Consider the following 6559-nt stretch of genomic DNA (forward strand, 5'->3'; position numbering starts at 1 on the left):
ATCCCTCGCAATATGTTTTATTGTACATATGTCGACGACGTCCAGCTTGGATTTAGATCTTGCAACCTGGTAATGTGCGAGCGACAGGTTCAGTTAGGTTTAAACAAGGTCTCCAAATGGGCAGAGGAAAACGGATTCCGACTGAACCCACAAAAGAGCACGTGTGTCTTGTTCTCCCGAAAGAGAGGCATGCACTCAGAACCTGACATTGAATTGAACGGTCAACGTCTGTCTGTCAATGCGGAGCATAAATTCTTAGGATTAATCTTGGACAACAAGTTGACCTTCGTACCGCACATCAAGTATCTAAAAACAAAATGTTTAAAAGCCATGAATGTTTTAAAAGTGTTGTCACGTACTACGTGGGGTAGTGACTGGCAATGTCTCATGACTCTGTATCGAAGCCTCATTCGCACCCGCTTAGATTATGGGGCCATTATTTATCAGTCTGCGACTCAAAGTGCTTTGAAGATGCTGGACCCCGTGCACCATTTGGGCATCCGCCTTTCTACGGGTGCTTTTCGCACCAGCCCCGTAGAAAGCCTTTATGTTGAGTCAAATGAGTGGTCGCTTCATCTGCAGAGAACTTACATGTCCTTTGTTTATTTCCTTAAGGTGAAAGCAGATAAGAAGCACCCCTCATACTCCACTAGTAATGATTTGTCGAGCTCCATTCTGTTTCAAAACAGGCCTTCGATGAGGCAGCCCTTCTCAGTTCGCCTGAAAAGTCTAGCTGAGGAAACTGGAGTCTCACTTGAACATAGTTTAATGGCTCCTGTAGCATATCTGCCACCGTGGCAATGGCAGACTATAGATTGTGATGTGTCCTTTCTTGAAGTTACAAAACATGCGCCTATTGCCCATATCCAAACATACTTCCTGGAACTTCAACACAAATACACACGTCCTGAGTTCTTTACAGATGCCTCCAAGTCCAACTCCTCTGTGTCCTACGCTGTTGTCGGCCCATCCTTCTCGGATGCTGGCCCTCTACATCCAGGCACAAGTATCTTCACAGCGGAAGCTTATGCGATACTTGTCGCAGCTAAACACATCAAACAATTACACATACAAAAAGCAGTAATTTATACAGACTCCCTCAGTGTGGTAACGGCTCTGCACAGTCTTAAAAAACAAAAAAATCCCGGTCCTCATCTCACTTTACTCGATTTTGTGCACACTCTACACACTCAAACAACATGTTGTAGTGTGCTGGGTGCCAGGGCACCGTGAGATTCAAGGCAACGTGAGGGCGGATCAGCTCGCTGCATCCGCCCACAAAAACACTGCCCCTACACCTATATCAATCCCGGCCCTCGATCTTAAGCCGTCTCTCAAACGAAACCTCAGAGTATACTGGCAGAGTAAGTGGGATACACATACACATAACAAACTACAGTCGCCGACCGATTTTTCGGACCTGGCGGGGACCGAAAAAAAGTACGAAAAATCGAACAGTCCGAAAAATTCGTTTTCGCCGAAAATCTGAAGTTTATTGCATCAGGCAGGTTTAAAAAAGTCCTTGATGCTGCCTTGCCTCAAACTACGCTTGGAGGCAATCTGGTTTGCCCGTATTTGCGCCAAGGTGACATCGTCGCCGTAAACGCTCGACAAAATTGTCACCGCGTTGGCGATCTCCGCCGCCGACGGCTGCGGGCGGTCGTCGTTGTCGTCATCCATCCGGCGTCGACCGTCATCCGGCGACATCTAGCTGCGAACGTCCACTCTCTATTAGCTTGATTATGGCAGCTTTCTTCTCCATCGTCAGGGTCGTATACTTCCCACGCTTCTTCATACCACCTGGCTCCCGCGATGGCACAGATGGCGGAGCCATGGCACTGAGAACACAGAATTCGATGCCGCAGATAGCCGCTGCGAAGCACACAACGTCTCGACGCTACGCGACACAACACGTGCAGAATGGCGACTGAAAAAAGCTGCAACGACAATATGGTGGCTAGAATTGGGAGGTGACGCCAGCGCCCGCATATTCGCCGAGCGCGCGCGATCCTCGTTTTCAAGCGCCGCCGCGACGGCCACCACGGCGCTCCTGTCGGCATAGTGATGCGGGCGAAGCGCGCGCTCCGCGCTCTCTCGTCGACTCGCCGCTGGGTTCGCTGGTTCGCCTCTGGAAGCGTGTCTGGGTGTGTGCAGTTTTCCGCGTTGATGTCTCGCTTATGGCAAAATGTATTTAGTTGCTGACATGACAGTGTGAGTGCCGACCTTAGGATGAACTCCAGCACTACGAAAGCGAGGCAACGCCACTGCTTTGCTCCTGGCTGCACGAGCGGCTATGTGTCATCGAGGGAGCAAGGTCAGCGTGCTTCTCTTTTCTCTGTTCCCAAAGACCCTGCCCTCTTCGAAGCCTGGCAACGAGCCGTACCCCGTGCCGACAAGTCGTTGGACGTGAAGTCGGCGCTATGTGAGCTTCATTTCGACGAGCAGTTTATTGAGCGTTTTTACACGCATGTGATAAACGGCGAAACTGTTCAGATTCCCCGAGGGAAACCGGTGCTGAAATCTGACGCGGTGCCAACCATATTCCCAAATGTTCCTGCGTATCTTTCAAAGAAAGTGCCGAAGAAAAGGACGTCAAGAACATCCACTTGCGGCCTACCATCGAAAATTCGGCGTCAGGAACCAAGCACGTCTGCTTGCGAGGAGACAGCTGGCTCGTACAGCACAGAAAGCGACAGTAACCAAATACCTGTTCCGAATGTGCCCGCAATTCCCGACGTCCGCAAGTGTGGTCTTCCCAGCGCTTACTGGGCTCGACATCTAATTGCTGGAGCCGACAACGCCACGGTGTTTACAGTTTGCGCACTAGATGGTGACAAGTTGACTATTGACAAGTATGTGCTAATGACATCAGATGAAAACAAACTTCAAGCGACAGCTTTTGTGCAAGCCACAAAAATAAAGACCCTTGACATTACCGACATCGAAATGGCAGAAGAGTTGCTTCGCGACGTCGACTCCATGATACCATGCAGAGGGTTTGGTAAAACTGGTGAATTTGGAGTGAATTTAAAGTACAAGGAGAAGACTTTTGATGGCAGAACCTTCAGCCCATCTTGCCGTGGGGTTGCTCCAACGCCAGAAAAAGCCTGCCCACAATGCAAGCACCTCAGAAGACTACTCCTGAATCGTGAGTCCTACAGGCGAAGAAAAGGCAAAAATGTGGCCCAGTCCCAAAAGCTTTCATACAGGCTTAAGCTGCGAACAGCGCAAGCGAAAAGGAGTCGCCTGAGTGTCCTGCAGGCTAAATCACTCATCAAACAAATGAAAGAAAAGAATGCACGGAATGATTCTACAGCATTTGAAGAAGCGGTCTATGAGCATATACGCAAAAACAACATCATGGCGTTGCCTTCTCGAACATCACTACGTCGATATCTCAAGCGTTACAGGAGTGGATTCGGCCTGAGCAAAAAAGTGTTTGCTGCTGTGGCGGAAAAAACAAAATCTATGGACTTGTTCCAGCGCCATGGTGGGCTGTTAATTGATGAGATTAAGCTATCTGAACACTTGAGCTTGGGAACCGATGGCACCATCGAAGGTTTTGTGGACCTTGGGAAGTTCACACCAGAGAGTGAGCGCTCCGTAGCATGTGACCATGGCCTTGTAGTATTGTTCGTGCCTTTTACAGGCACGTGGCACCAGATTATTGGTGTGTTCGCATCACGCAGCAATGTGAAGTCCGAGACGTTAGGCAAAATAATCCTCGAAGCAGTAGTCATGAGCGAAAACGCCGGTCTGCACGTAGACTTTATCACCACTGATGGAGCTGCGTGGAACAGAAGCATGTGGCACTCATTCGGCATACACGGCAGGAAAGAAAACACAGTATGTAGAAGGCAGCACCCTACAGACCCAGACCGTTTTCTGCACTTCATCTCGGACTTCCCACACCTTCTTAAATGTGTGAGGAACACCTTTGTTCGAACGGGCGTGAAACTGCCAGAAGGCCATGCCAGTGTTGACCCTATTGACTGTGCCCGGAAGCTTGATGAACAGCATGACACGACTCTCAAAGCCATGCCTCATATTAGCAAATCGGTTGTGCATCCCAATGGCTTTGAGAAAATGAGGGTAAATTATGCAGTGCGGCTTTACAGTGATGAAGTCCTCAGAGGCCTTTTCTTGTACAATGCAACCATCGAAGAAAAGCATGGGAGCACAGCGGCGACAGTCAGCTTTGTGGAAAGAATTGGCTCATTGAGGCCATGACTTCAAGGTGCAGTTCGGGTGCACTTAAGCCTGGAGGGATGCACGAGAAGTGCATTCAAAACTTCTTGACTTACCTGGACGATTGGGAAACAGCTGCTGGCTCCGGAGGTTTCCTAAGCCGCAGTACAGCCGAGGGGCTTCGTGTTACCTTATCAAGCACGCTACACCTTCTCCGCTACCTGACGATGAAGTTGAACTTCAGCTATATGATGACATGCCGCTTGAGTCAGGACCCCCTGGAGAGGCTGTTTGGAATCGTCCGACAAATGTCTGGATGCAATGATCATCCGACTGCCTCCCAGTTCCTAATCTCGGTCAACACTTTGAGCTTCCAGAATTTGGCAAAACCACCGAAAGGAAGCAATGTGTCCTCAGGACTGCTGAGAAGTCTGCTGGGAGCTGACAACGGAAAGGACCTCACTCCTCGGAGGAAATTAGACGAGCTTCTTGACGTAGGAAACCTTGCCGAAGCACATGAAGTGCTCAATGAATACGGCCACGGCACCGAGCATGCAGACATGGTCGTGCAAAGCAGCGATGCCAGACTCATATTCTACATGGCTGGATATGTGGCAAGAAAAAGCGTTGCAAGCACCAAATGTGCAGAGTGCAGCCAGCAGCTCCTACAAGGCGAGAACGATCCATCTCCAGCTGCAGCATCCCTCACGGCTGCTGTTGACCGAGGAGGCCTGCTGTACCCATCAGTCAAGCTCAATGAACTCGTGACCACTCTCGAGAACACTTTTACCCACTGCTTCAGTGTTACAGAAGTCAAACCTGACAGCATCATGGACTTGGTTTCCTTCTTGCAGTTAAGAAAGCTTACACTTGTTGGCTGCCCTGACCACAGTATGTCCCTCACAAACAAAATTATCAAGTTTTATGTTCTTACTAGGCTCCACTTTCATGTGAAAGCCCAGAACAGCAAACGAAACGCTAAGCAGGAAAGAATGAAATTGCTGAAGCTTAGACGCGTGCTCTGAGTTTGATATTGTAACTTTAAGCTCTATTGATTTTTTTTTTTTGCCGAGTGGAAAGTGATTGTATGCCTCTTATTACTTAGTGCCAAGCGATGCGCTGTCTGTGTGCAATGTTTCAATGTTTTTAACTACTCCCGAGCGTATGTAAATGTGCGTATTTTTTCATTTTATTTTATTTTACCCTGTATTCCATGATGTGCAATAGATCTTCCTAATAATATGATGTGCAATAAATATTTGTTTTATTTTCCTCGCCCAGGACTTTGGTAATATTTTTTTTTTAAAAAACGCCGTCGCCTTGCACTCCAAAACACTGCAGGGATATGCGAACGAAAGCTTTAATTTGCGGCCCCGCCGCGGTGGTCTAGTGGCTAAGGTACTCGGCTGCTGACCCGTAGGTCGCGGGTTCGATTCCCGGCTGCGGCGGCTGCATTTCCGATGGAGGCGGAAATGTTGTAGGCCCGTGTACTCAGATTTGGGTGCACGTTAAAGAACCCCAGGTGGTCAAAATTTCCGGAGCCCTCCACTACGGCGTCTCTCATAATCAAATGGTGGTTTTGGGACGTTAAACCCCACAAATCAATCAATCAATCAATCAAGCTTTAATTTGCGCAGATTCAACGTCACAGAAGTCTTGCAGCGGCAGCCAATTTCTTTTAATGCTTGAAATGGCGTTCTATCAGCCATCGTCACAGTGAGTTATCTGAATCGCCAATTTATCTGAATCATGCTTCAGCAACAGCATCTTTGAAAGGTCCGCGCGCTCAAGGCGCGCGCGCGTAACTAGCATCACCATTCCGCCGACAGCGCCACCGCCGCGCTGCTCGAAACGAAGGAGCGGCTCCGAGCTCCCGTTGGCGTCACCTCCCAATTCTAGCCACCATAACGACAATAAAAGAATCCTTCTTTCGCCTCCTCCCCGTGCGATGTGATGACGATAGTGCTGACCGAAGACGAAAAAACGGCATCCATCACCGCGTCTTTTAAAAAGCGAACACGGCCTCTGAAACTTAAAATATGGCGTGCGCATTCTAATCTCGGAGGCAGGAAAGGCATCTGAAGACCAAGCTTAGCCAAGCCGACGGAAAATCCAACATGGCGGCGTTCACAATGGCTTGGGGCGTGGCACAAAACGAGCGATTTAGTCCGAAAAATCGAACTGTCAGGGGCAAATTTGCCCGAAAAATCGATCGAAACAAGGCATTAGCTCTATGGGATCCCTGACGGTGCATTTATGAAGTCCGGATTATCCAACAAGTCCGAATTTTTTGAGTCCGGAAAATCGGTCGGCGACTGTACACGTTATTAAGCCACACCTTGGTCATTGGCTGCCCGTATCGAAATCGCGT

The sequence above is a fragment of the Rhipicephalus microplus genome, chromosome 1 (assembly GCF_043290135.1).
Source record: "Rhipicephalus microplus isolate Deutch F79 chromosome 1, USDA_Rmic, whole genome shotgun sequence".
Lineage (NCBI taxonomy): Eukaryota > Metazoa > Arthropoda > Arachnida > Ixodida > Ixodidae > Rhipicephalus > Rhipicephalus microplus.